Genomic DNA, 25,331 nt, shown 5'->3' with positions numbered 1-25,331 from the left:
TTTTCCCATGCAGAGGGGAAGGGTCCGAGGATGAGGACTTCTGTCTTCTCCGAGTTGAGCTTCAGGCAACTGCTGCTCATCCAGAATGCAACATCCTTCATTCCTTCCTGGAAGTTGAGTTTGGTGGTGATGGGGTCCTTGGTGAGGGAGAGGACGAGCTGGGTGTCGTCGGCGAAGGATACTATGCTGAGTCCGTGCTGTCTGACGATGGTGGCGAGGGGGGCCATGTAGATATTGAAGAGCGACGATCCTTGTGGTACTCCGCAGTTGATTTCCGTGGGTTCGGAGAGGAAGTGCGGCAGTCTGATTCTTTGGGATCTGCCGGGGAGAAGAAGGAGCTAGCAGAGAGTGAGATAGAGACACAATTACATATGGAGTTCATCTAAAAAAAAAAAACAATGGATGAACCTTAGTGAATGCCATAATACAATTCAGATTTCAGTGATGTGTGGAAGAGAGGTAAATTGTACTATATCGGGTCTCTGTACTCCTTGAACTGACCTCTACATTGCGTGCAGCAGACTGCCAACTAGGAAACGTTGGCGTTGTGCTGGAAAAGGACATCTTTGGGGTTCTCAGTGTCTTTAAAGTCCCGTAATCTATGCAGAGGAATGCAATTCACATGAGGTGTGCAGGAGGAGTGAGGCTAGCTCTGAGGCCATTGTGACTCCAGTTCGGCCCCATCCATTGGTTAGGGATCTAGTATGTGTAGCCGACATCATTCTTTTCAGGGTCTCACGCTGAGTCCCTCCCACCTCACGTGCATCACTATCAACCTCCCCATGTCTGGGTAGCCAGTTTCCTGCTCTTACGTCAGGATCGACCTTGTAATTACTGCAGGCCGTGCCTTACTGACACTTCTGCAAGGGCGGAGCATCACTTTTTTGACGCTCCGGTGGTGCAATGTGCCGCAGCATATTTACAAGACCATGCAAAGCCACTTTACGTGGCTTTTCATGACCTTGCAAATATGTGTCCCTTTCATGCAGAATACTGCGTGAAAGGGGCGTTCCATGGGTGTTGCTGTGGGTGTTCCCACACAGCACCCATGGAATCTGAAGGATTCCCAGATTTATGAGGAGTTGTACACCTGGGAATGAGTCAGATTCTAACACCACTGAGGAGAAATATCCTTTTTTCTCCTCATTTTTTCCTCTTTCTATGTATGCTGCACTCTGCAGCACATAGAAAGAGGAAATCGCCTCCATTGATTGATTTTGTTCAGAGAGGTGTCCCTTCTTGCACAAAATCAATCATCCCCACAATGCAGCACCCTTCCAACATGGCGCAAGGGTGCCTGCGTTGACGCTAGGCTACTTTTTTATGATGGGTGCAGGGGTCAGTACAGTAATGCAGTGTAATCTTTTTAATACGGTGCATGCCTGCACTTTTAGAATGACGCAACGTGGCATTGCACAATGGCTTGCGGCACCACGCTGCGCCATTCTTTTGTAAATGAGGTCCTCTGAGAGAAGTGTGCCTGTTATTGTATTTCATGTAAGGCGATTAGAGCACTTATTTTAATACATGCAGGTGACTGTTGAGAAGAGGCTCGAGGTACATGAACGTTTACTGAGCGTTCTAGTTGACACACTAGACATTGTGAGGAGTCTGCAAACTGATCACCCTAAAATGCACATACACAGCTGCTGCTAAGGTTCTCTGTTGAACGCATAGACAGAAAAAGCAGACTACAAATGTATGGACTCGGAAATATTTACTGTCAAACTATCTACCATGCATGAATTTCACTGGCAAGAATATCAATCTGATATAAACACCTTAATCCATCTTCAGCTAGGCCCCTCCTTTCTGTTGCAGGTAGGGGTTCATTTACTATTCTATCTTCAGTTCTATCACATTTGGGGATAGTTTACGAGAGTAGGGGTGAGGGGCAACTTGAAAATGGCTATAGAGATATTTATATGTGGGAGATGCTGTGGTGGTTCATATTTTGCAATCTCTATTCTTGCAACCTGTGGGGTTTATTCAGAAAAGCATTTTGGAGTACGTAGTAGTGTTCCTGTAATACCTTTTATTACTTATTCTGTCAAGTCTTCATGAATTTTCCCAAAAATGTCTACATTTGGAAAACATTGAATATTCATGGCGTGTTCATATACAATTAGTACAAATACAAAGGACTTTGCCCTCTCTACGGTTTTTCTAATAGTGAGTTGGATGTTTTTGGGCTGATTGACAAACGCATATGAGAGTGCGTAATGGCGTATTGATGTGGTACCACTGCCCGTACTCATATGCGCTTCAGTGAATTGTCTCCTCTATTTTTTCATCTTTTACATGTTGGCGGTGTGGGCAGCTACCTTAGATAACCCTTGTTTTTCCTTTCTGCATATATCATTCAAATTATTCATCCTGAGGAGAAAGCGTACAGACTCCCCATGCTGATACAGTGGTACACAAATTTCTGAATAGTGCTGAGATACTTATTGGAATTGGGTTCATAACAGCCGTGGCCCGTGCAGGTAAGAGCGGTGGAGCCCAGGGGAAGGGGTTGGGGGGGGGGGGGGGGGGAGGTTTGGCAGGCAACTACGAAGGAAAATTAATTATTTATTTAATTTCCCCTCTTGGTCGTCTGTTGAACCCCACCAACCCTCCCCCACCGCTCTTACCTGTACAGACCCCAGATTTACCGTTCAACTCTAAATAGCACCTCTTTACCTGTATTCTATGATCTGTACCACAGAATTTCTCCAAAATCTGTGAATAATTTACATATTTTAATATGAAAAACCTTTAAACTTTGGGGCAGGATATGCACTTATGTGTGCCCTAAACAAGCCCGTGCTGCTGTCGCAGTACATCATCCTTTAAACTTTGGGGCAGGATATGCACTTATGTGTGCCCCAAACAAACCCATGCTGCTGTCGCAGTACATCACCCTTTAAACTTTGGGGCAGGATATGCACTTATGTGTGCCCCAAACAAACCCATGCTGCTGTCGCAGTACATCATCCTTTAAACTTTGGGGCAGGATATGCACTTATGTGTGCCCCAAACAAACCCATGCTGCTGTCGCAGTACATCATTAAAAGTTCATATTTCTTCCCCGGGAGAAAATTTATGCAACTATTACTAAGAGGCTTTGCACTTCTGGAGGGTTGTTAAATGCTTTGGGAAGCTCATCTTTCTTTCATTGCAATGTTAAGCTATGTCACAGAGCCGGAGGGCCCCATACACATATAGGCTCTCCAATTGCTATTCATCAACACTCCTGAACGGTGTCTAAACTCCTCTATCCATCTTTAATGTCTCCTAAATTGTCATTCCGAAATGGAAGAATTTCACTGTAACAGACACCTCTTTCCTCAGGATTTAAATTAAAAGTTTTTTCTGATGAAACTTGTATGGAAATATGCCAAGTTGTCTCTGTACCCAGAAGGCAATGCAATTTACTCTCGGCCTTTATCAGGATGATTCCCCTCCTCTGGGTATAAAAAGATTTGGTTTATGAGTTTATAAGAACTTTTAATGTGTTTTCTTGCAAATGATCTCTGAGATGGTTTGAATAGATTCTGTCATATTGCTAATGTTATGATGTAATTGAGAAACAGATAGGATATTTATTTCTGCTAAGGTTTATCTAAATGAAAGGTACCTGCGGAGGACACGTTTATCGGAGGGGGGGGGGGGGGGGGGGGGTTGGCGGGGGCAATGGTTGAACCTCTATTCAGTTTTAAAGTGTTACAGGCCTTATATGTAGCTTAATCTGCAGTTGTATGTTTAGGTGTGTCTACATTTCCATCATCACCAGAACTCTCTTCTCAAATATTTCTTAGGAAGGGAGTCTTTTTTTACATCTAGGTTTTGACAATGCAGTTTTGGATATTTGAGTCCACCCCTGTCAACCATTCCCTTTCTTCGATCAGCCTCTTTCAGACTTTGGCTTGGAACTTTGTCAATCACTTTTTGCCAGCTTAGTGGGTCATTTATCTCTCACCTAATGCCATTGGCTGTTTGAGTGTATATTCCCACGTTCACTTGAATGCTTGGATTGATTTGCTAGAGGGACTAATTCACAACTATAGCCGTCTCTGTCACCTCTTGCCTGATTCCTCATGTTTGTGTCACTCTCAAATTAAATCCAGACCTATGGGCTTTGCCATTGCTTTTTCAGAATTCCAATCATACTTCTGAGTGGAAACAGTCAGCTAGAGGAATGCAAAATTTAGTGATTACTGATTCCTAAGAGGCACCTAAAATGGGGATGAAGATAATAGTCATAACGTAGGTTAACCTGTTAAGGTGTGCCACAGCTAGCCAGACAGTGCTGTTAGAGGCAAGACTTTAAGAATCTAAATGGCTCATTGTGAGGACAGACCTCTGACAGCCCACAAAGAAAGGTCAAAATAAATCAGTTCCAAATACTAAAACGGAGATTCCCAAAATCAAAATGACTCAAAGACCATAGAGAGTTTAGAAAACAATTAAGCCCCTAAAGAAACTAATGCCACCAAGGAGCCACTGAATACAGATGGGGATCAAACAATGTCTTTACAATCCAGGACCAACAGGAAAGTTTTAATCACTTTGTATCTTACTGTGTCAACACAGTGGGAAGTGTTAATGTAACGTTTATGTGAAACGCCACCCTCTTAGAATGGGATCTTTGTAAACCCGGTTGCCATCTTACCATCTCATTATTAGCAATCTGTTATTTCCGTCAAAAACACAACAGATCCCCCACCCTAGTAATACAGATACCATGGGCTACAGTATTTAGTAGGTGTGGCATTACTATACCTTTCCAAGTTCTGCATCTCATTATCGGGGATAAAGTAGTGATACAACATATGGTCCCTGTTGGAACTGGCACTGTCTGGTTGGCCGAAGGCATGTCTCTGCTGGGCAGGAGGCACCGCAAGCACACAATAAAGGTCCCGCATGACACAAAAGAGAAACTTCACACTGGATGTCCAGAAATGTTGTTTATATTCAACACACACATTAAACAATGCAACATGAATATCATGTCATCTTGGGCATAAATCCCACTTGGCAATATTACTAGCACTACTAGGCCCAATTTGTGTTGATCAGATCTCGATAATATGCACAGCACCCTTATGCAGTGCGATACGCTGTCAGCTCCCGCCTACCCTCACAATCCTAATAATGCAATTCCACATGGCTATAGGGTGCACCCTGGACTACAACGATATCAGTAATATGTACATACAGAGAATTATAACACTTTTAGCAGCACCGTGGGATGAGGCCATGCGGGTAAACTCAATGTTGAGAGGTAAAGTGCTTTTGGCATGAGAACCATGTATATACCAGCACCACCGACCAGTGTCATGAAAGGCAGGCGGTTCACAGAGGGGCATTCCCACACACTAACACCCACTTTGCACTGCTGCGCAATGCAACAGTTACCAGCCCGAACCGTATGGGCACGTTCACACACATACGCACCCAACACGCTAATGTGGTGCCATTGATACCATTCAGGTCAATAGGTAACACTCTGCAGACACCGTGGCTCCAAGTCTCCCGTCACCCTCCAGTTCACCCCAACTGTCCCAAACACCCCAAATGGAAGTTGTTAGAAATGGGAGTTGGCTAGGGCATGCTCCACCACTCTAGTCAGGGCAAGGGAGTTACACGCTGAAGATAACCCCTGCTCACCCCATGGTAGCTTCTCACGAGCAGTGAGGCTTATCTGAGAGGCAATGTAAAGCGTTTGCACAACACACTCACACAGCAGCTACACACTAGGCTCACCACAAAAAAAACTCCACACAAGGTTATATCAAAAATAGCCTTTGTATTACTCATAAAACACATTAGAACATAATCACATATATATACTGTGCCACCTGGCACTAGGTATTACTTTACAGGGATTATACACACTTACAGGGCCAACCGGGCCGCTGTCAGAACCTCACAATTCACAGGTAGTGAAAAACAACCAGTAACTACTGGTAAAGGTACATTTAGCAGAAACATATCAGGCAAACATCCTAATTAGCAACAGTGTACCAAATCATTTGCACAACTCAGTCACTACTGGCAGAGACTGTTTCTAACAGCACACATTATGCACATTTCAGTAGCAATAAGGCACTAAAGTACCCACAGTAACACCTGCCGTGGTGCACATCATACCTTCCCTTCGCAGCCGAAGTCACTGAGAGATTCATCAACGCCCAGCTGACCGCCTTCATCGAAGAGAACACATCCTCTACTCTTCCCAGTCCGACTTCCGAATAAACCAGAGCACCGAGACCACCCTCCTCACCGCCACTGATGACATCCGTATGTACTCGACCTGGGACACTCGGCGGCCCTTATCCTACTAGACCTCTCTGCAGCCTTCGACACCGTCTCCCACCGCACTCTCCCCGCCAGACTCCACAACACCGGCATACGGGGAACTGATCTCGACTGGATCCGCTCCTTTCTCACCAGCAGAACCCAAAGGATCAGACTCCCACCCTTCCTCTCCCAACCCACAGAGATTAACTGTGGAGTACCCCAAGGATCCTCGCTCAGCCCCACGCTCTTCAACATCTACATGGCCCCCATCGTCAGACAGCATGGGCTCAACATAGTATCCTACGCCTACGACACCCAGCTCACCCTGTCCCTCACGAAGAACCCTGAAGACACCAGTCTCAGCTTCCAGGAAGGAATGAAAGACATTGTGGCCTGGATGAGCAACAGTTGTCTAAAGCTCAACTCAGAGAAGACAGAGGTCCTTGTCCTTGGACCCTCCCCCACCGCCTGGGACAACACCTGGTGGCCCTCCGCCTTCGGAAACCCACCCACTCTGATAGAACACACCCGAATCCTCAGCATCATTCTAGACTCCCCCGTCACCATGACCCGCTAGATCAACGCCGTCGCCTCCACCTGCTTCAACTCACTCCACATCCTTCGCAAGACCTTCAAGTGGATCCCCCCCGAAAGCAGAAAGACCGTTACCCATGCACTCATAACAACAGACTGGACTACAGTACCATCCTCTATGCCAGAATCAACAAATAAATCCCTGCTACACAAGCTCCATACCTTCCAGAACACCGCAGCCAGACTCGTCCTTGGAACCCCACGACATGAGCACATGTCCCAGCACCTACGAGACCTCCACTGGCTCCCCATCGAGAAGAGAGTATCCTTCAAGCTACTCACCCACGCCTACAAATCCCTCCACAACATCAGACCCAAATACCTCAACGAAAGAGTCTCCTTCCACATACCCAAAAGGAACCTCCGCTCCGCCGACCTCACCCAGGCAGAGACCCCACGCATCCGCAGAACCAGCGCTGGTAAAAGAGCCTTCTCCTACGTCACAGCAAAGGCCTGGAAAAAGCTCCCACTCAACATTAGACACTCCCTCACTCTGCACACCTTCAGGAAAAGCTTCAAGACCTGGATTTTCGACTGATCCGGAGCTTCACCCCCCCCCCCCCACCCAGCGACTTGGGACCCTCACGGGTGAGTAGCGTGCTTTAAAAATCCCTGATTAATTGATTGATTGATTAGCCCCTCTTGGTTGTAAATATAACTGCCCACGGGCAACAATTGGCCACCATGTCCCCGAGAGCCCACTGGCCCCAAAATGGCAGTCCAAAACATGTATGAAGGAGGTACACAGTTGTTAAAATACATACATGACGAAAGTCAAAGAAAATGCAGTGCTTGCCAGTGAGTGGGCGCATTGTATATGCTGGGAGGGGTGGGGTGAAGTGAAGGTGAAGCGAGGAAGTACATTCAAGAGACAGTGAAAAGGGGGTGCTAAAGAGGAAAGAGATGAGTTGTTAAATATGCAGATGGACAAGATGTGGAGAGTAAAAAAGAGCGTACATGTCTAACATTGAGGGAAAATAATTGGGAAAGATTGAGACACTCTGAAGGCCACTACTCCTTCCACAGGCTTTAGTAATGTTTAATTCAGCCTTTCAATTTCAGAATTGAAACATTTTCAACTATTATTTATAGATGCCTCGTGGAGGCAATAGTCATGGGGCAGGTAAACTGCATAACATAGCATTGTGAGAGCACAAGTGTTAGATGGACAGATTTTTATAAGTCCATGTACTAATTTTACATGCATTTTTCTGTATCAGTGCACTAACTTTTATGTGAAAGTTAAAATGTCCGAGGTCCTCATTTGTATCAGTGAGACTGCCATTATTAGGCATACTTGTATCAATGAGAGTTTGTTTTAGGGGCACTCAGTTTTATGAGTGCGAAATTCACTATTAGATACATTCTGTTGTACTAATGAGAGTTTAAGTGTTGGCGCACTCAGTTCTATTAGTGAGATCTTAGGTGTTATATATACTCAGTGAGGTGTTAGGTGTTATCAGTGAGGTCTTATGTGCTATCAGTGAAGTCTTGGTGTTATATATACTCAGTTTTAACAGTGAGACCTCCATTGTTAGAGGCACACAGTTGTATCAAAGAGACCTTATTATTTTAATACAATAATTTTTGTAAGTGAGAGCTGAAATTATAGATGCTCTCAGTTTTATAACTGTGACCTCCGTTGTTAGACGGACTCAGTTCTATTAATGATAATTGAACTGTGAGGGTCACTGTGTTATGTGTGAGTCCTCCATTTGTTTCTACACAAAGGGGTATATTCACAAGAATGACTGATAACTACCGCAAGAGTAGCTTAACGCAACTTTCAACATCGCAACCTATCGCGGGAAAATTACACCGTGCTAACCAAGTATTCACAACGCGGCGGTAGCATGCGATAGTCACCAGATAACGCGTCAAATGGCCGCACAAAAATCAACGCCACACCGCACAAATGCGAAAGGCAAACGCAAAAAATCATGTGATGAGGCCAATCGCGGTACAAAAAGTAGTGAAAACCAGCCACAGGCTTGCAAATCCCACACGTCTGGCGGGAAAATGCACCCTAAAAACCACAGAAACAACACACCGGAAACAAGCCCAAGCACATAGCAACATGGATGCACCCTGACCGAGCGCAGAGGCCAACGCGAACCACACAACCCCCACAGACCACCAGCAAGGAACAACGGGGACGGCCGAGGAGAAGAGGGAGAGGAAGACGGGGTACAGTCCGCAGCAAAACCAGATCAGCGTCACGGAGGTGACAGAACACTACCAGCAACTGACCCACAAGTAGATCACCTGGAATGCAGTCGGAGTGCCGAGGAGGCCAATCAAGGAGGCCAAGAGGCGCTGGCAAGATGTCACAACCTAAACCAGGCACAAACCCGCTGCCAACAGGAAGGCTGCAACGGTGACAGGAAGTGTTAGTCCTGCGCCACAGGAGGAGCTGGAGGAAACCGAGGCCACAGTCATCAGTGTGGAGACGGTGCAAGGAGTAGGGAGTACGGACACAGCTCGAGAGGACCTGACACAACATCAACAGGGTGAGTAACGACCAGGGACTGGGGGGACGGGGGGAGATGGGCACAATGACACGCATGCACAACGAGGTGTAGCACACTGCACACCCACAATTACCCTGGATCATGTCCCTCATCCCCTTGGCACACTGCAGTTCACACACATAGCAAGAACAGCACACCCACATTGACGACAACATGGTACAATGTGCAAAGCTGACACTGCAGAACAGAGGACACAACTGGCTCCGCACATGCACAGAAACATGCCTACTACATCTGACAGAGCAGGAAACTGTGAAATGGAAATGTATGTGTATGACCTCACATCCGTCATGTAGTCCAAATGTACACTGTCCTGCAGCAGTATTCAGCACCTCCCAGTCACAATGTACATTGTCATACAGTCTGCATGTAACCCAGAACAATGCGCCAACATACATGTCAACACAATGTCAACATGCATCTCCCCTTCACATTGCAGAGGGGCACACAACACCTCCAGCAGAGCACAGAAGACAACACATCTGTGATGCCGGAGAGGACCACCACACCTTCGACACCGACGCCCTACAACAGCCCATGGACATCCCATGGAACCCTCCACCAGGACCCGGGCAGCCAAGCTACTTAGAGGAGAACACAGAGCCTGCAACAGACCACACAGCAGGAAGCACCCACAAGCACAGCTGGCTCACAACACTTCACCCACCCACACATGGCACCCCAATGCCATGTGTCAGCACGCTAAAAGGAGGTGGCCAAACAGATGTGGGTGGGCTCCGAACCCATGGAAGGCGAACTAGATCACATACGTTGGTGCCTATTACCCTTCAAGGACCACCTACACCCCACAAAGGAGACCCACACTGCCATAGAGACACATGCAGATTCACATTCCCAGTACACAACCATGCCCAGGGGCCCACACATATCAGTCACACACCCACGTTGGCCCTGCGTACGATGGCCCAGGCCACTCCCCTTACGAATTGAGTGGGTGACGACAAAGCTACATGTCCAAGCTCAAACCAGATGTCTGCGGTGACATGCCTGCATCCGCTGTACACAGCACAATGTAATGTCGTAGGGCCCTGGGCCCTCATGCCTACACCAAGACCACAGGGACATGCGCAGATATTATGTTGAACTGGCTACGGGCACGTGCGCCAGGTCCCTTTGTTGGCAGGGCCACATGTACATTAACGCCTGTGCTGGATGTGTGTGGGGTGGGTGCAAGCCAGCCCTCAGGGAGTTGTTGGTGCTGGCAACAAATACGACAGTTAACACAATGAATACGTAAACAGACAACACCAGCATCACAGGGACAACTGCGGAGCATCATGGAGGTAGCCTGAGCAAGTCCAGAGGGCAGTCAATGAGCAAACAGAAGTGTCCGTGAGTTACAGTCTACTGAGGTTGGGGCACTACAGTTGAGCGTTCCCATGTGAAGAAAAAGTCTCGGATTGTGTCCCTTCGAGATATTCCTGATGCAGATGCAGTGGGGTGTGTTACACCTGCATCATCTTTCTCATCAACGTCCCAGTTCTCCCACACTGCTTGAGGTGACATCGCTGCGCAACCTCTCCACAACACAAAACTCAATCAGTAACTGACTATGGCTTGCAGTGCACTGAGTCAGTAGCACCTGGAGTGCCTAGCAGGGTATCAGTCTGATGTTGGCATCCACGACAGGTGTGAGCAACTCCGTAAGTCTGTCAGGACCACCGTTTCGACTCTGGCAGATGGCGGTTCGAGGTGGTCCTGGTGGTGGTGACGTGTGCCTCCTGCGGTGATGTGACGTCCGGGCTGGTCAGGACTCGATTTGCTGTGTGAGCCCTGGTGGACCGCAGTTGAGGTGGGAGGCAGCGGACAGTGCAGGGCCACAGACACATGGAGGTAATGAGCCTAAGGCCATCGCCTCAGAGGCAATCCCATATCCCAGAAGAAGGGGCCCCAGACTTGACCAGCACAGAGTTAGTGGCCCCGGACCACACCCACCTGCCGTTGGCTCGCGATGCACAGAGTTGGTGACACCAGGGCAGTTGTCGGTAGTGTACGATCACCTCCGTAACGATGTTCCTATTCACTCTGGACTGCAACGCGTCATCCTCTTACGCCTCTCCTTGCGTGTGATATGTATTCTGCCTTTGAATAATCGATGTTCAGTTCCAATTCTGTGCCCTACTCGTGTGCAGCGTAGGCCGATGGCAGTAGTCCGCGTAGACCCACAGACACGTGTGGTTGTAATGCTATGCACAGACTTGGTGGCACTACATCGAAGGGAGTATAGTGACATGAACTCTGCCTTAAATAATGTTCACTGCCATGGTGTAATCAAGACTCAATTCCGAATGTGTGACCTACTTGACCGTGGTGTAGGCTGAAGGCGGCAGTAGAGTACGTCAACGAGAAAGGACTAAATCGGGCCTGTGTCGTGGAGGCCGTGATGGTCTGAGGAGCCTGCCAAGGTTGCGGGCCTCGGGCTTGGAGTTTGCGCAGGCCCATGGTGGGCCCTCCTTGACACACGCTGGTGTCGGAAGGTGATCAGTGTGGCCTGGCTGCGCAGGGGTGGGCCTGACGGGTTCAGGCTCCAGCGGGCCGGGGTACAGCACGTGCACAGGATCGCAGGCAACTCCGCTCACGTGGACGGCGTCAGCCTCATGGCGTGGTGAGAGGCGCCACCCTGGCAGAGACGTTGGGTTTTCTGGAAGAGGACCACGCCCAGGGCTACTTGCTTTTTATTCACACCCCTACGCTGGCCTGGAGTATGCTGGACCATTCCACTCCTCTCACGCTTACGGGGGGATGTAACTGGCAACATTTCCGCGAACTCCCCCACTGCCTGGGGTGACATGGTTGCGTCCACTGTCCCCTACACTCCATACGCCAGAGGTATATGTCGCAACGGATATGGGTGTGTTCTGCATACTGCGGTCTGTCCAGCACATCTCTGCCACTCTTGGCACTGTGTACTTTCCCAATCATGGTTCTCCTGCATCCTTCACACATGCCTGGTTGCCACTTCTCCCCACATTGGGCTATTGTGTGGCTGAGGTGGCATGCCGTTGATGGCTTATGTTCACAGCTTGCCCAGGTTACCATTGTGAGTTGTTCTATTGTGTCTGGTGTGTGGGCATTTTGTTTTGCATGATGGTTGTGGTTTTGTGACGTGTGCATTGCCAGAGTTGTGAGTTGCATGGTTGAGGAGTTAAGGTGAGTGGGGTGTTCATTTGGATTTTGCCAAGGGGCTGTGCCCTTGGTGCCATCTTGGGAACGCTGGTTGCTGATGGACTGTCGGAGGACGAGGGAATCATGCACACTGGCTGGGTATTTGGAGGCGACATTGGTGGAGGTTCCACCGTGTTCGGATGTTGCCTGCATATTGATGTGAGAACTGTGCTTTCTGTTGGGGTGATTGTGTGCTGTGCCACCAGGGGGCACAGGTAGGACATGTGTGCTGTGGCTTGCCCCCAACACATGCCTGCATTAAGCTATGGCGTACAGTCCTTGCTTGGTTCCAGTGGATCCTGCGCATTGTGTTGAACATATAGGGACTGGGGTACCAGGCTGATGGTGATGTCCTGGACAGGTGTGAGGGACTGGGATGTGGCTGGCTGTGAGACTCATCCGACTCTGGCGGGTGTTGGTTGGGGGGTGCCAGGGGCCAACAGGTGCAGCTCAGGCAGCACAGCCAGCAGCTTTGTGTGGGGAGGGATGTTGGTTGTCCGCTGTATTGGTGCCATCGCCTGTTGGGTGATGTTGGTCAGGATGCGTACGATGGTTGTCCTTTTGTGCCTGTAGTGGGCTATGACATTGTCAGGTGTTGGGTCTGTGAGGCTGATGCGTTTCCTGGGGGTCCGCTGTCTTCGTCTGCGCAGCCTCTGTGGTGGTCCGGGGGGTGGGTGTTGGGGCCCTCTTGGCTGTCCAGGCCGCATGACCAGTGGCTCCATGGCATCTGTTGCCCTTCCGATTTGCGGTGGGCTGGGCTCCCTTTTGTGGTGCAGGCTGTGTTCCGCCTTTGCACCAGGTCAGTGCAGGTGTTATTTTTCTGCTGCTAACGCGCCTTATCGCCTGTTTTGTGTTCTTATCGCAGTTCTGGCTGGTTGTTGTGAATGTTGCGGAGTGGTGTTGTCGCGGCTTTTTGCACGGGTACTTCTACTCTGCATCTCATTAGCGATAGTTGCGGGGGTCATCTGTGGCGATGTTTTTTGCGGCTGCTTTCGGCGGGTACACTGGTGCTGTGAGCTGTTAACACCAGCTTGTGATTGGGGCGATAAGTTCATCGCAACTTTGGCTGCGATAAAGTGCCGTTAACTCGGCGATAGATCCTTGTGAATATCCCCCACAGTTGTATCAGTGAGAGCTCCTGCCTTCAGGCGGGGTTCTCGCCGCCTCTTAACTAACCAAAGCCAGGTACACACTGATCCCCTTATCGGGCAGGTGGAACCAGAGACTTCAAGGGAAATGAAAAAAGTTCTCTCTTTCAATTATTTGAAGCTCAGTACTGAGCTGTCTGCCCACCTCCCAGCCACCACCTCACACTACAAAGCCTCCCCCTCATCTGATGACTACATTACCGCTGCCCTGAGTCCACCTGCCTGAAGGAGAGGTTAGGACGGTCACAGTGTGAAAGCTGCAGCCACTGACCTCCAAGAACCCCAGACTAATGAGGTTACTGTGTGTGAGGCCATCCTCCTCATCTAGGCCCTGTGCACAGGGAGCTACTGGGGGAGGAGGGCGGAGGGGCACTCAGTGGGGGTGGGGCGCAACAGCAGAAGAGACAGCGGTGTCATTTTCCACTGCCTGTCTTTTCTACTGCTCTTGTTTGTCCAGTCTATTGAAATTCCACCCTGTGTATTTTTGTCCTGATAGACTCCAGTGCTCGGCCTAAATGAGGGGGACCCCTCCCCCTTTGGTCTGTCTGTCTTTCCCGCTCTCTCTCTCACTCACACACACACACACACACACACACTTATTTCCCTCCCAAGGGAACTCATTACTGCAGCGCAGCACCTCCACCAGTGACTGCGCGCCAAAAATTACCAAGTGCGCCTCTGTCTTATTATTTCAGAAATAAGACATTCATGCTTAATTCATGCATTCAATTATAACACTGGTTTGCACCTGATTTATAATGTTTTGATGTAGATTTAAGTGGCATGGACACATTCTTTTTTATTTATAGCACATATATGGGGCCCACCATGCTTTCTCATTTCACTGTGGAAAGTGTTCCCTCTATTGTCGAGGAATCTGGCAAACTAAACCAATTTGTAGGTTTATCCAAATGAAGGTTAGTCAGTGCGGCCTGAAAGTAGCCCTCAGCAATATTTAAATTACACTTGTGAAATTAGCAAAATTACCAAATTATGCATTACTTAAAATATTACATTAAGCAATTTTGCGTTCTTTTTCACTGGAGGGAGACCTAAAAAATTCTTACCAACAGTGCTTAATTTAAGCTAGCACCGGCATTTAATCATCAACACCGGTGTGGTTCATAAGCACCAGATAAGTGCACATTCATTTATGAATTTATATTAAGTGATTTGCCCTGAATCACAGGATGTTGAGCCGCCGACACTGAGACTCGAGCCTGGATCCCAAGCTCCGAAGTTGGCAGCTCTGGCCATTATGCCACATCCTCTCCCCACTTCCATGGTTCGTAGTTGGCTCTGTTTTAGGTGGCAATAACAGGAGAAATGGGCTGGTGAAAGCCGCCTCCTGACAAGAGCCCCGGCACGTATTTTTTTTTACAAATTAACCACTGCTTACCAAGGAACAATTTCTGCTATATCCAGTCTTCTAATGTTATCTCTGGGAATGATCAAACATTTCCAATGGATGCTAGAGACTACTAGTACCTTTTAGTTGGAGTCAGGGGTTTGCAAGAAGGTACTGGAATGGATTTCTCAAGATTTAAATGTTGTGTTGTCTGCAGTTTTTAAACCACTGTTCACGGGTGGAAAAATTCAAAGTGGTTGCGTTATTGGAGCACCTGGCTGTTCAACTAAGTTGGATATCGATACCTGGGGGCTTATTTATAAGCCCCTGACACCCCGGGTGCGTCACTTTTAACATGGGAAAAAGTGACATACCGGCGGTGCAAGGGGCTTGTAAATAAGCCCCTTAAGGTTTTAGAAACCAATGAGTCTGGCCCCCCCAAGAGATCGTTAGTCCCAGCTTCAGGGTGATACCCTCTTCATGATGCTGGGTGGGTTTGGCTTGGATGGGTTAACTCATAGTCCGCAGTCATGAACTCAGGATCCTGGTGCACAAGGGCTGACCGGTTACTGAATCTCTGCACAGCCCAGCAGGGGGGTGGGTGTGTGTGTGTGTGCTTTTTTTTTCATATTCCAATAAGTTTAGCGAAACCTTACAAATTTTCAAAACAAGTTTGGGGGCCAAGAAAAAGGGGGGGGGGCAGCCGAATTGGGTTTTTCCCCATGTTAAGTCCCATAGAGATTTTAGACACGAGTCCGAACTGCTGAACGGAATTACCCAAAATTTGGTAGAAAGGTAGCTTTTGGTCCAGAAACTGACCTTTTTGTAAATTGGCGTAATTCCATTCAGTAGTTTTGGAAATATTAAGGAAAATCCAAATTTGTATATATAGGGACACGGATCCTCTGAGGAGCATCCAACAGTCCCTGTGCTCAAATCTGATTGGCTGCCAACACTTCCAACCAGGCAGTATTGGAAGCCATCTTGGGACTCGGCTGCAGCTGAGTCCCAAAATAAATTGGGGCAAGATAGGAATACCCTGACCCCCTAGGCCTCTTGAGAGTCCCCGCAAGGGCAAAAACGTTTTTTACAAATATTTTTTGACAGAAGCCGCCCTGGAGCCTCAGCTCCTGCTGGAAAAAAAAGAAGCGTGGACTCCCAGGCTTCCCTACTATTAAGTCCCCAGGTGGGCCTGGTCTCGGGGGCATGCAGGCTTAAATAAAATTTAAGAAGGGGGCACAGGGCCACTCTCTTAGTGCCCCAGGGACAGCCACATCCCCACGGCTTATTGTAAACAAAAAGGGGGTGCCTCGCAGACTCCCTGTGTCCCAGAGACTACCACCTCCCCAGGGTATTTTTGTTTGTTTTGGGGGGCCTCACTGACCCCCCCCCCCAGGCCCCGGGGGACCGCCACATCCCTGGGGCTAAATTGTGTTATTAAAATGGGAGGGGGACTGTGCGCCGCCCCTCCCGGGCCATTCTCATCCCTGGGGACCGTCACCTCCCTGGTGAAGGCCCTACTACATCAAAGGAGGGGGGGTGCACAGCCACCCTCATGAAGCCATGCATAGCCCTGGGAACCACCATCCCCCAGGGCCAGCTCCTGCTATGTCCCGGGGTGCCCACCCCCGTGACTTAGCTGTCTGCCTTGGCTTGGCAGGAGCTTTAACTGCTTCCACCAAGCCACAGCCAACACTCCGCTTTCAGCACGTGAGAGTAGTGAAAATGCTTGTGCTTGCTGGAAGCAGAGCATTCATCTGGTTCCCTGCCTGCTGTCAAGTGAGCAGGGTAACTGACACATTTCTTTCACACACAGGGGGCTGCCTGTTAAGCAGCTCCCTGTGTGTGAAAGCAATGCTGGCTCCCGCAGGAGGCGGGGAGTCAGCAGGGACCATGGAGACCTTCAAACTCCCCCTTGGCCCCAATGCAGACTGGGTGCCCTAGGGGTGCCCAGACAATTGGCCGGGCCCCTGAGGATGTGGTCCTTGGGGCTAAAATCGGCCTGCCAACCACGCCCCTTTGCAAAAAGGCCAGGCCCTAGAGGATGGTGTCCCTGTGGCTGAAATTGCCTCGGGTAGGGGGGCCACGCGGCACCCCTCCCCTTTTGATTATATATTTTTAAAGGCCGTGTCCCAGGGGATGAGGTCCCTGGGGTCAAAATCGACCTGGGGAGGGGGTTCTTTCTTGTCATCTTCTGCTGAGACCAGAGCTCGTGTTTTAAACGTAGAAAAATTGGAAGTATGTAAACTTGCCTAGAAATCCCACCCGTTTGGTCCCGCCTCATATACATTAGCAGTATGCTATGTCTTCCTGCCATTTTTCCAGGAGGATGGACTGCTTACTAAAAGGCTCCCCGAAGTGGATTCCCGCCGATTTTGGAGAAGGGGTCTAGATTAAGCCTGGGCAGTGAACTCCGCTCCGCTCGCGAAGTTTGGGGAGTTTTCCGCACGCCGCGTTACGCAGAGCTCGCGGAGTTCCGAAAACCTATAATTTTTCGCATTTCCACCGTGAAAAGTTACATGTAATCCGTGATGAAGGTGTTTGCATCCTTGCTTTTTTCAATCTCAATATCTCATGAAGCAATTGTGATGAGGGGGTTCTTGCTTGTCATCTGCTGCTGAGAGCAGAGTCCATGGTTCTCCCTTTTAAATGTCTTAAGTAATGCCCCAAATCCATAGTGTCACTCACATACAAGCTCGCAGATACACAGGCACTCACACACCCACTCGCATATCCACACAGCCACTCACAGACCCATAGAGCCACTTACAGACCCAGTTATAGACCCACACAGGCACTCACACAACCACTCACAGACCCACTCAGAGACTCTCACAGACCCACTCACAAACCTACTTAGACACTCATACACTCACTCACACACTTACAGTCAAAAGTTTGTAGTTATAGTTCGGAAATAAAATGCCAAAAAAAACTTAGAAACCCACTTAAAAAACAAAAGGTTACAGGGACATTATAGTTGGGAAACAACATTTTTAAAAACCTTAGAAATGGACAGAAAAAAAGCAAATGTTACAAGGATGTTAGAGTTAGGAAATAGAATTCAAAATACCTTAGAAAATCACAGAAAAAAGCAAAGGTTACAGGGACGTTAAAGTTAGGCTCACACTCATACAAAACCAGTGAAATTCAGTAGTTCTGGTTACCTGAGCTAACTATAATGTATGCCCCTGAAATGCACTGCTTATGACCTCCCATATTAAATCACTCATGACATGGTCAGTGACATCACTCATGACATCGCTGATGATATCTTTTTGGAGTGAGGTTGTTCTTTAACTTTCAGCAGCTCAGCGCTCTGCAGAGGATCTCAAGAGCTGGTGCCTTGATGATTCCCGTATGTTAAGACCACCAAAACACATCACAAAAATATAAAGGGCGATTGAGGAAAAAATACAAGATGGCAGAATGGAGTAGCTGGAACAAGACGTAGGGAACTTTAATTCCTACAGCTGGCATATTCAGAGTGGAGTCCCTACTAGTGAACTCAGCAGGTTCTTCTGTTTCATGACATACAGGTTCAGAAACGTAATGACAATTGTTAGACTGCCAGCAGGTGAAATTGTAGTTTTCCTGCTGGAGCACTTCTCATACACTATAAAAACACTTTTCTGGCGATTTGGCGCCATCACAATCTGGCCCTTTAAAGCTGCTCCCATACCTTGCCTTATGGAAGCTAGAGCCCTACAGAGAAGCCACAGACCGGAGGGATCAGCGCCTCAAGGATTCCAGGCAGTATTCTGGGAGTGGTGAATGGTACAATCATCTGCTGACTGCTACAAGCATGCAGAATGTGTGTGCATGTACATACCCAACTTTGCAGACAGGTAAGCGGTCATTAAGGGAATGAATGAAAGACAGTAAATTATACTGGCAGAGATGGCACGTTCAGATTCAGAAAAGGGGAGTAATTCTCCTGTAGTGTAAGTTAAATTTGCACGTGCAAAGGGCTCAATTTACACGTGCTACATATTCGCATTCACATTTTCTCTTGCGCAATATTTCCGTACAATGGTGTAATATTGTGCCTGGTGGGTACTAGGGGGCAGATTTACAAGCCCCTTGCACCACTTTTCCGTCATGTTTCCCATGTTAAAAGTGACACAAAAGTGGTGCAAGGGGCTTGTAAATCTGCACTTTGGTGTTCCCGTGCAAGGATGCGCTGAAAACCTAGTAGCACCCTCAAGTTCAAAGATGTGTTGGTATTGATAAACTTTCAGCTGACCCCCTGCCAAAGTGTTTTGAGATTTATTCATGTGAAGAGTGGGTGAAAGGGAAGAGAACACTCTTAAAATTGGTGGGGATGTAGGGCAAGAGATTCCTCATAGGGAAAATATTTTCCATTCAGGGAAAACATTTTGAGAAAGGGGTCACGTTCTACTACACAAGCCTAGTTGGATTTGTCCAAATAAACATGCATTATAGGTACAAATGTCCACGCTGAAGTGTCTTCGCAAAGTCAAAATAGGTAATTCACAAACGTTTTCTGGGCACACAACAACTCGAAAACGTTGTGAATTCCCTACAGTTGTAAATCTGCACCAAGGTTTGGGTGTAACCTCGCTGTGCAGATATATGACTTACTTTTGTAAATTGAACCCACCGAGTAATTTATACTGACTTGGACTGGCATATGGTGATGGATACAGTCACAGGATGATAAACAGTGATTGATGCTGGCATGCATTTCTAAAAGGACAGCATTCTTTGGTCCAATCACTGGATGTCATCCTTTGTTCGAAACATTTACAGAAGGACATTCTCCATTGCTTAACTGATACCTTCACAGATTGCTATTTGCTAATTGATGTCATTAGAGAGCGGTATTCTGTTATTGATGCAGACACAGCCTGGCATTCTTTGACGCAGTCGATAATTGGTAAAGTTATAGAATGCCATTATTAAATAGCATTCTAGCATTGATGCAGTCGGAGAATGCTGTTTATTTATTGATCCCTTCAGAGGACGGCAGGCTAATTTTTATTTATTTATTTATTTCGTGTTTTATAGAGCACGAACGTGACCCGTTAGGGTATCGGAGCGCTTTACAGGGATAACACGTATGCAAGTATGAAATAGTCAAAGCAAAAACACATAAGTAGGAGTAGAAGATAATGAAAAATTTGAAGAATAACAGGGTGTATACAATGTTCAGATCATAATGCAGAGAAATCCAGCAAATACATTTGTGGGAGTACAAGGTCAGTATAAGATGGATAGCAGCCAGTCAGTCCAATCTCTAGCGGCAACACATGGCATGCTCTAATAAGAGAGATACGGTCACAGGATGACAAGCACAGATTACCAGCAGAACAGAATGACAGCCATAGAATTATACAACTATGGAATATCATGGTCTGATTGGTGCAGTTGCAGAAGTACAGGCTGAGCGCGTCAAGCATTAATGCATGCTGATACAGAATGACAGACACCGATTGGTTGACTGTCAGAAGGGCAAGCAAGGATGTTTTCTGGTACAGGTTGGCATACTTTGCTGCCCTCATAAAATAGAAGACTTTGCATTCTAACAGCACAAGATGGCAGAGGGCTATTGCCACTTGTACAGAACGATAATCATTAAGGCTTGTGCAGGATGAAAGAATGCCATTCCCTCTGGCCACGTTGGCAGACTGTACTCAAAGCAGAGTCAAGGTTTCTGATGTATTCAGTTATGTTGTTGGCCACTGATCCCCATGTGCAGCCCTGATATTGTAATCATTCCACCTTCAAGCCCCTTCTACCCGGATCATTTCAAAACATGTCTTTTCTCACTTAGCCTGTTTTCAAGCAACAAGATCATGGTCAGTCCATCTTTTAACATCAACAGCACTAAATATTTAATCTTAAGGCTTCCACTGCCTTGGTTGTGATATTCTGGAATAACAGCTGAGGGGAAGAACCACAAAGGTAAGTAACTCGATTCCTTGTCAGGTAAACACAGTTCAATAGGAAACCTTGAGCATAAACCCTGGTAGTAGTGGCACAAAGCAGCAGGCATTTCCCAGAAAAATGCAAAACATGGGATAGACTATTTAATAAGTATGAAAACAACATTACAGTCAAGAAACCAATCCCCTGAAATTTGTGGATCAATTCAGCAAAATTAATATACATTTAATGATTAAAAGAAGACCATGTGGCTAAAATTAGAAAAGATAATTAGAATATATAATTTTTTCAAAACAAAAACGGCAAAAACATATGTGGGCATAAGGGGGCTACAAAAGTTAATGTTCTTCTGAGTGCACTAGCAAAAGCAGTCACCAGAGGCCACTCTTGCACCAGAAAGAAACAAGAAAAAGGTTTCAGCAAAGTTTTTTGTCTCAAAGAGGCCGGAGGAAAGAGTCAGACTCCTTCTCACACTAGGCAACCAAAGCCTGGAACAACCTTCCCCTGTACCTTAGGACCGCCTCTTCGCTCCATCAATTCAGGAAAGAACTTAAGACCTGGTTGTTCGAATGAACAGAGCACCACGAAGTAACAAGCAACTCCAGCACCTGGAGATCCTCGCGGGTGATTTGCCGCGTTTTACAAATCTTGACTGATTGAGAGGGATGTGCCTTTGAAGCTGGTACATTCCCGGGGGTGTGGTGGAAGACTTTCAACACAGCATCAAGGTTGAGACAGAGCTCTCTACCCCATATTGCTTCTACAGCCAAGAAACAATTTCTTCAGATGATGGATAACTCAGTCATGGTCAGTGTTAAAGGTACCAAACAGCTGATGGGGGTTTTCAGTAGTGGAAGACAGGGTCAACCACTAATTTCATGCAGCAGAGCTCCCAGTGCCGAGCAGTCTACTGGTGCTTCCTGCAAGGTGCCCTTCTTCAACTTTGTTTTCCCATGAGAGTACAGGAGAATAGCTCTCCATTATACCCATCAGTTCTAGAGCGGGCTCAGACCTAAGTGTCTTACAGGTAGACAGAAACAGTCTATTCCTCTTCTGTTCTTCTTAATCTTGGTTGTATAAAAAAAAGTGGTGTTGGGCAGATTGTCTTGTACACCACACTAGCCAGTGATTGGTAATAATTCTGGGCCAATCCTATGGAAATTCCCATGTTCAAATAAAAAGTATTTCCTGATGCTTTCCTAAAAACGAATCTCGGAAAGTCTTGCACTCAGGGTATTTCAAAAGAGAGGCACTGCTTTGCTAATGTATTGACCTAAGAATTAAAACACATGAACTACCTTAATGCAACTGTCAAAGAAAACGCCAGCGTTCTGTGTTTAGGTTGAGTCAACAAAATGTATGAATTAGAAATCTGTCATCCCAATAATGTCAGGTACATGTAGCCGCCAAGCAGATGGGCTCTCAGAGTAGATGCAACAAACATATTTATAGTCATTAATGGAAGGTTCTAGAAGCTTCAAGAATTGAATCACATAATTAAACTTTAGTTACTTTAAGCAGCAGGCACAGGAATTAGATCACGAAAAATACTTACTTTTACTGATGGGGTAATTGTTTTAATAAATCTTTAATGTAATAAAATATATTACAATTATTTTACACTTTTAACATAATAGTATTATAACCTATTATTATAGGTTTAATCAAGTCTAAACTAATTTTACATTAATAGTTAATATCAAAATATTTTACTAAATTATTTCAAAGTTAAATAAACTTTTTTGTATTCCCTATACGTGACCACAGGAAGATCTCTGCCCCGGGGGCAGAGATGCATCACCCATTGGTGGTTCCGATGCAAAGCTGCGAGGATATGCATCATGCTGCGTCAGTTCTGCACAAAAGACCACAGTTGGACTGGCAAAGCACCTTCAGGCTCACTTCCAAGGGTCCAGCCTAGGTTGGCACCGCGTGGGGGGCACGAATCACAGCAGACAGAGTCCAAGTGCAATGTGGTTGGAGCATGTTCTGTCCCTGAGGCTCTGATCAGGAGGCCAGTCATCTAGGCCTTACAGTCACTCTGGTGGTCCTGTTCAGGTTCAGTCGTTCTCACTCAGGCAGCAGGGCAGCAGAGTAGCAGTCCTTCTGAGTCTTCAACATATCTAAAGTGGTACTGAAGAGTTGAGTCTGAGGGTCCAATATTTATACCTGCCGTCAGCTTTAAAGTAGAAGAAAGTTATGGAAGTTTACACAGGCTGAGGTGTTTGGAATTTCCAGCTTGCCTGTTCTGTCCCAGCTTGTCTGGGAGCACAAAAGACTAGTGTGAAAAACTTTTGGCCAGATTTATCAAAGGTTTTGCATCACAATTGCACCATGCACGGGAAGCAGAGTGACACAAAACCTAGAGTACGATTTCCAACCCACGCAAGGTCATCTCTTTCATGACAAAGTCAGATTTTAAGTCACAATTCACAAATGCCACTTTTAGATAGTTTGCACTTTTTTTGTCCCAAACATATTATGCATGCAGCCTGTATTCTGGGTCATGTGACTAGGTGTAGCAGGTTAGGCTTGGCAAAAGGTTCATTTTGCCAGGACGAAACAGCTGCACTCATGGGCTGCAATGAAGACATGTTTTAAAAGGCTAATAAAATGGGTAGTGCAAAAAGTGCTTTAAGCATTTAATTCACAGGCCTTGGGTACAGGCACTACCGCTTTACTAGGAGCCTACAAGTGAATTAAATATGTCAATGGGGTATAAGCTAATTTAACCATGTTTTAGAGAGTGGGCACACACACTTTCACACTGGCTAGCAGTGGTAAAGCACACAGAGCCCTAAGGCCAACATAAATAAGATCAGCAAAAATAAAGGAGTACGGCAAAAAGAATTGTGGGAATACAACCCTAAAGCTAGCAGGTCTAACAGGGACCGAGTCACAAAAGCATTCATGAAATCCAGAACACTGTGGCCAGACTCGACCTTGGAACCCCACGAAACGAGCACATGACTCCGCACCTACGAGACCTCCACTGGCTCCCCATCGAGAAGAGAGTAACCTGCAAGCTACTCAACCACACCTACAAATTCCTCCACAATATCGGCCCCAAATACCTCAACGATAGAGTCTTCTTCCACGTACCCAAAAGGAACCTCCGATCTGCCGATCTCGCCCTGGCAGAGACCCCATGCATCCACAGAACCAAGTTGGTGGAAGAGTCTTCTCCTATGTCGCAGAAAAGACCTGTAACGAGCTCCCATTCAACATCAGATGCTCCCCCACCCTGAACACCTTCAGGAAGAGCCTCAAGACCTGGCTCTTCGACTGACCCGAGGTTGCACTTCCCCCTTTCCCCAGCGCCTTGAGACCCTTACGGGTGAGTAGCGCGCTTTATAAACCCCTGATTGATTGATCAATTGAATAAAGTATTACTACAGGAGTATTTGTTTACATACTCTTACATGCCTTTGTGAATCGGCAACCAAACTCCTAACTCCATTTTACTAAAAGTGAAAAGAGGACACAGTTCTTTCTATTTGAACTAACTGTGCATGAATGTTCCCCAAATTGTCCTACTTTAATCCTGTTTGAGATGGTTTGAGGGCGATTGACAAGAATCACATATACACATACCTAAAAGAGGACTAAAGGAGTGTGCCTGTGTGAACAGGCCTGAAGCATAACATATGTATATATAGAGTATCAAGTAGGGTTTGAGACTGTGATCAAGATAGAAAAGGCTGTTAGAAATGATCTCTTGTTTGCACGTGACAGAGCAAATACTACTCATAGTTGCAAAAACTGAAAAGAGAGGGAACTTAAGACAATGCAGTAGAATCATCTAGATCACCACAGAGAGTGTACATTAAGGGAAAAGACAGAAAGGAAGTTAATTCCCAAATGGAAGGTCATGTTTGGTGTCCTTGGGGTAAGGTGAAGTACCATGTGGGATCAGTTTGAAGAGTACATTAGAGGCACTTTTTCCCAGAGATGGGCTTGCTCTCATTACAGTGATAAAGAACATGGATAGAGTAGTAATGCAACTCGTGAACCTTTTCTGTTACTCCACAGAAGGTGTAAATATAAAAGAAGTCATGGATTGATTTTCTTCTTTTAATCAATTATTACTTACTAAATATTATTATGTTAGAGGCTGCTAAGAGTCACAGGCACCTTTAAATAATGCAGCTCCTACTGATACCTTTACTGCATTTACAGGCGCTGGAGATTTATCGAAAATCCAGTAAAATACATTAAACGTTCTAACGCAATGGACTAAATGTCATGTAGAATAGTAATATTCTGTGTATTATCTTGGTATTGACATGCCATTATTCTTGGATAACACTTTCATTTTATAAGGTTTTT

At 46.7% G+C, this 25,331-nt stretch overlaps 1 protein-coding gene across 2 annotated transcripts in view; it reads left to right on the top strand.

Annotated features, from left to right (window-relative positions):
* Positions 1-25,331, top strand: part of ASTN2 (astrotactin 2) — a 2,498,474-nt gene that overhangs the window by 1,993,634 nt on the left and 479,509 nt on the right. The gene's annotated exons all lie outside the window — the stretch shown is intronic.

The sequence above is a fragment of the Triturus cristatus genome, chromosome 1_2 (genome assembly GCF_964204655.1).
Source record: "Triturus cristatus chromosome 1_2, aTriCri1.1, whole genome shotgun sequence".
Taxonomy (NCBI): Eukaryota; Metazoa; Chordata; class Amphibia; order Caudata; family Salamandridae; genus Triturus; species Triturus cristatus.
The sequence above is the reverse complement of the archived record's forward strand: the minus strand, read 5'-3'. Positions and strand labels throughout refer to the sequence as shown.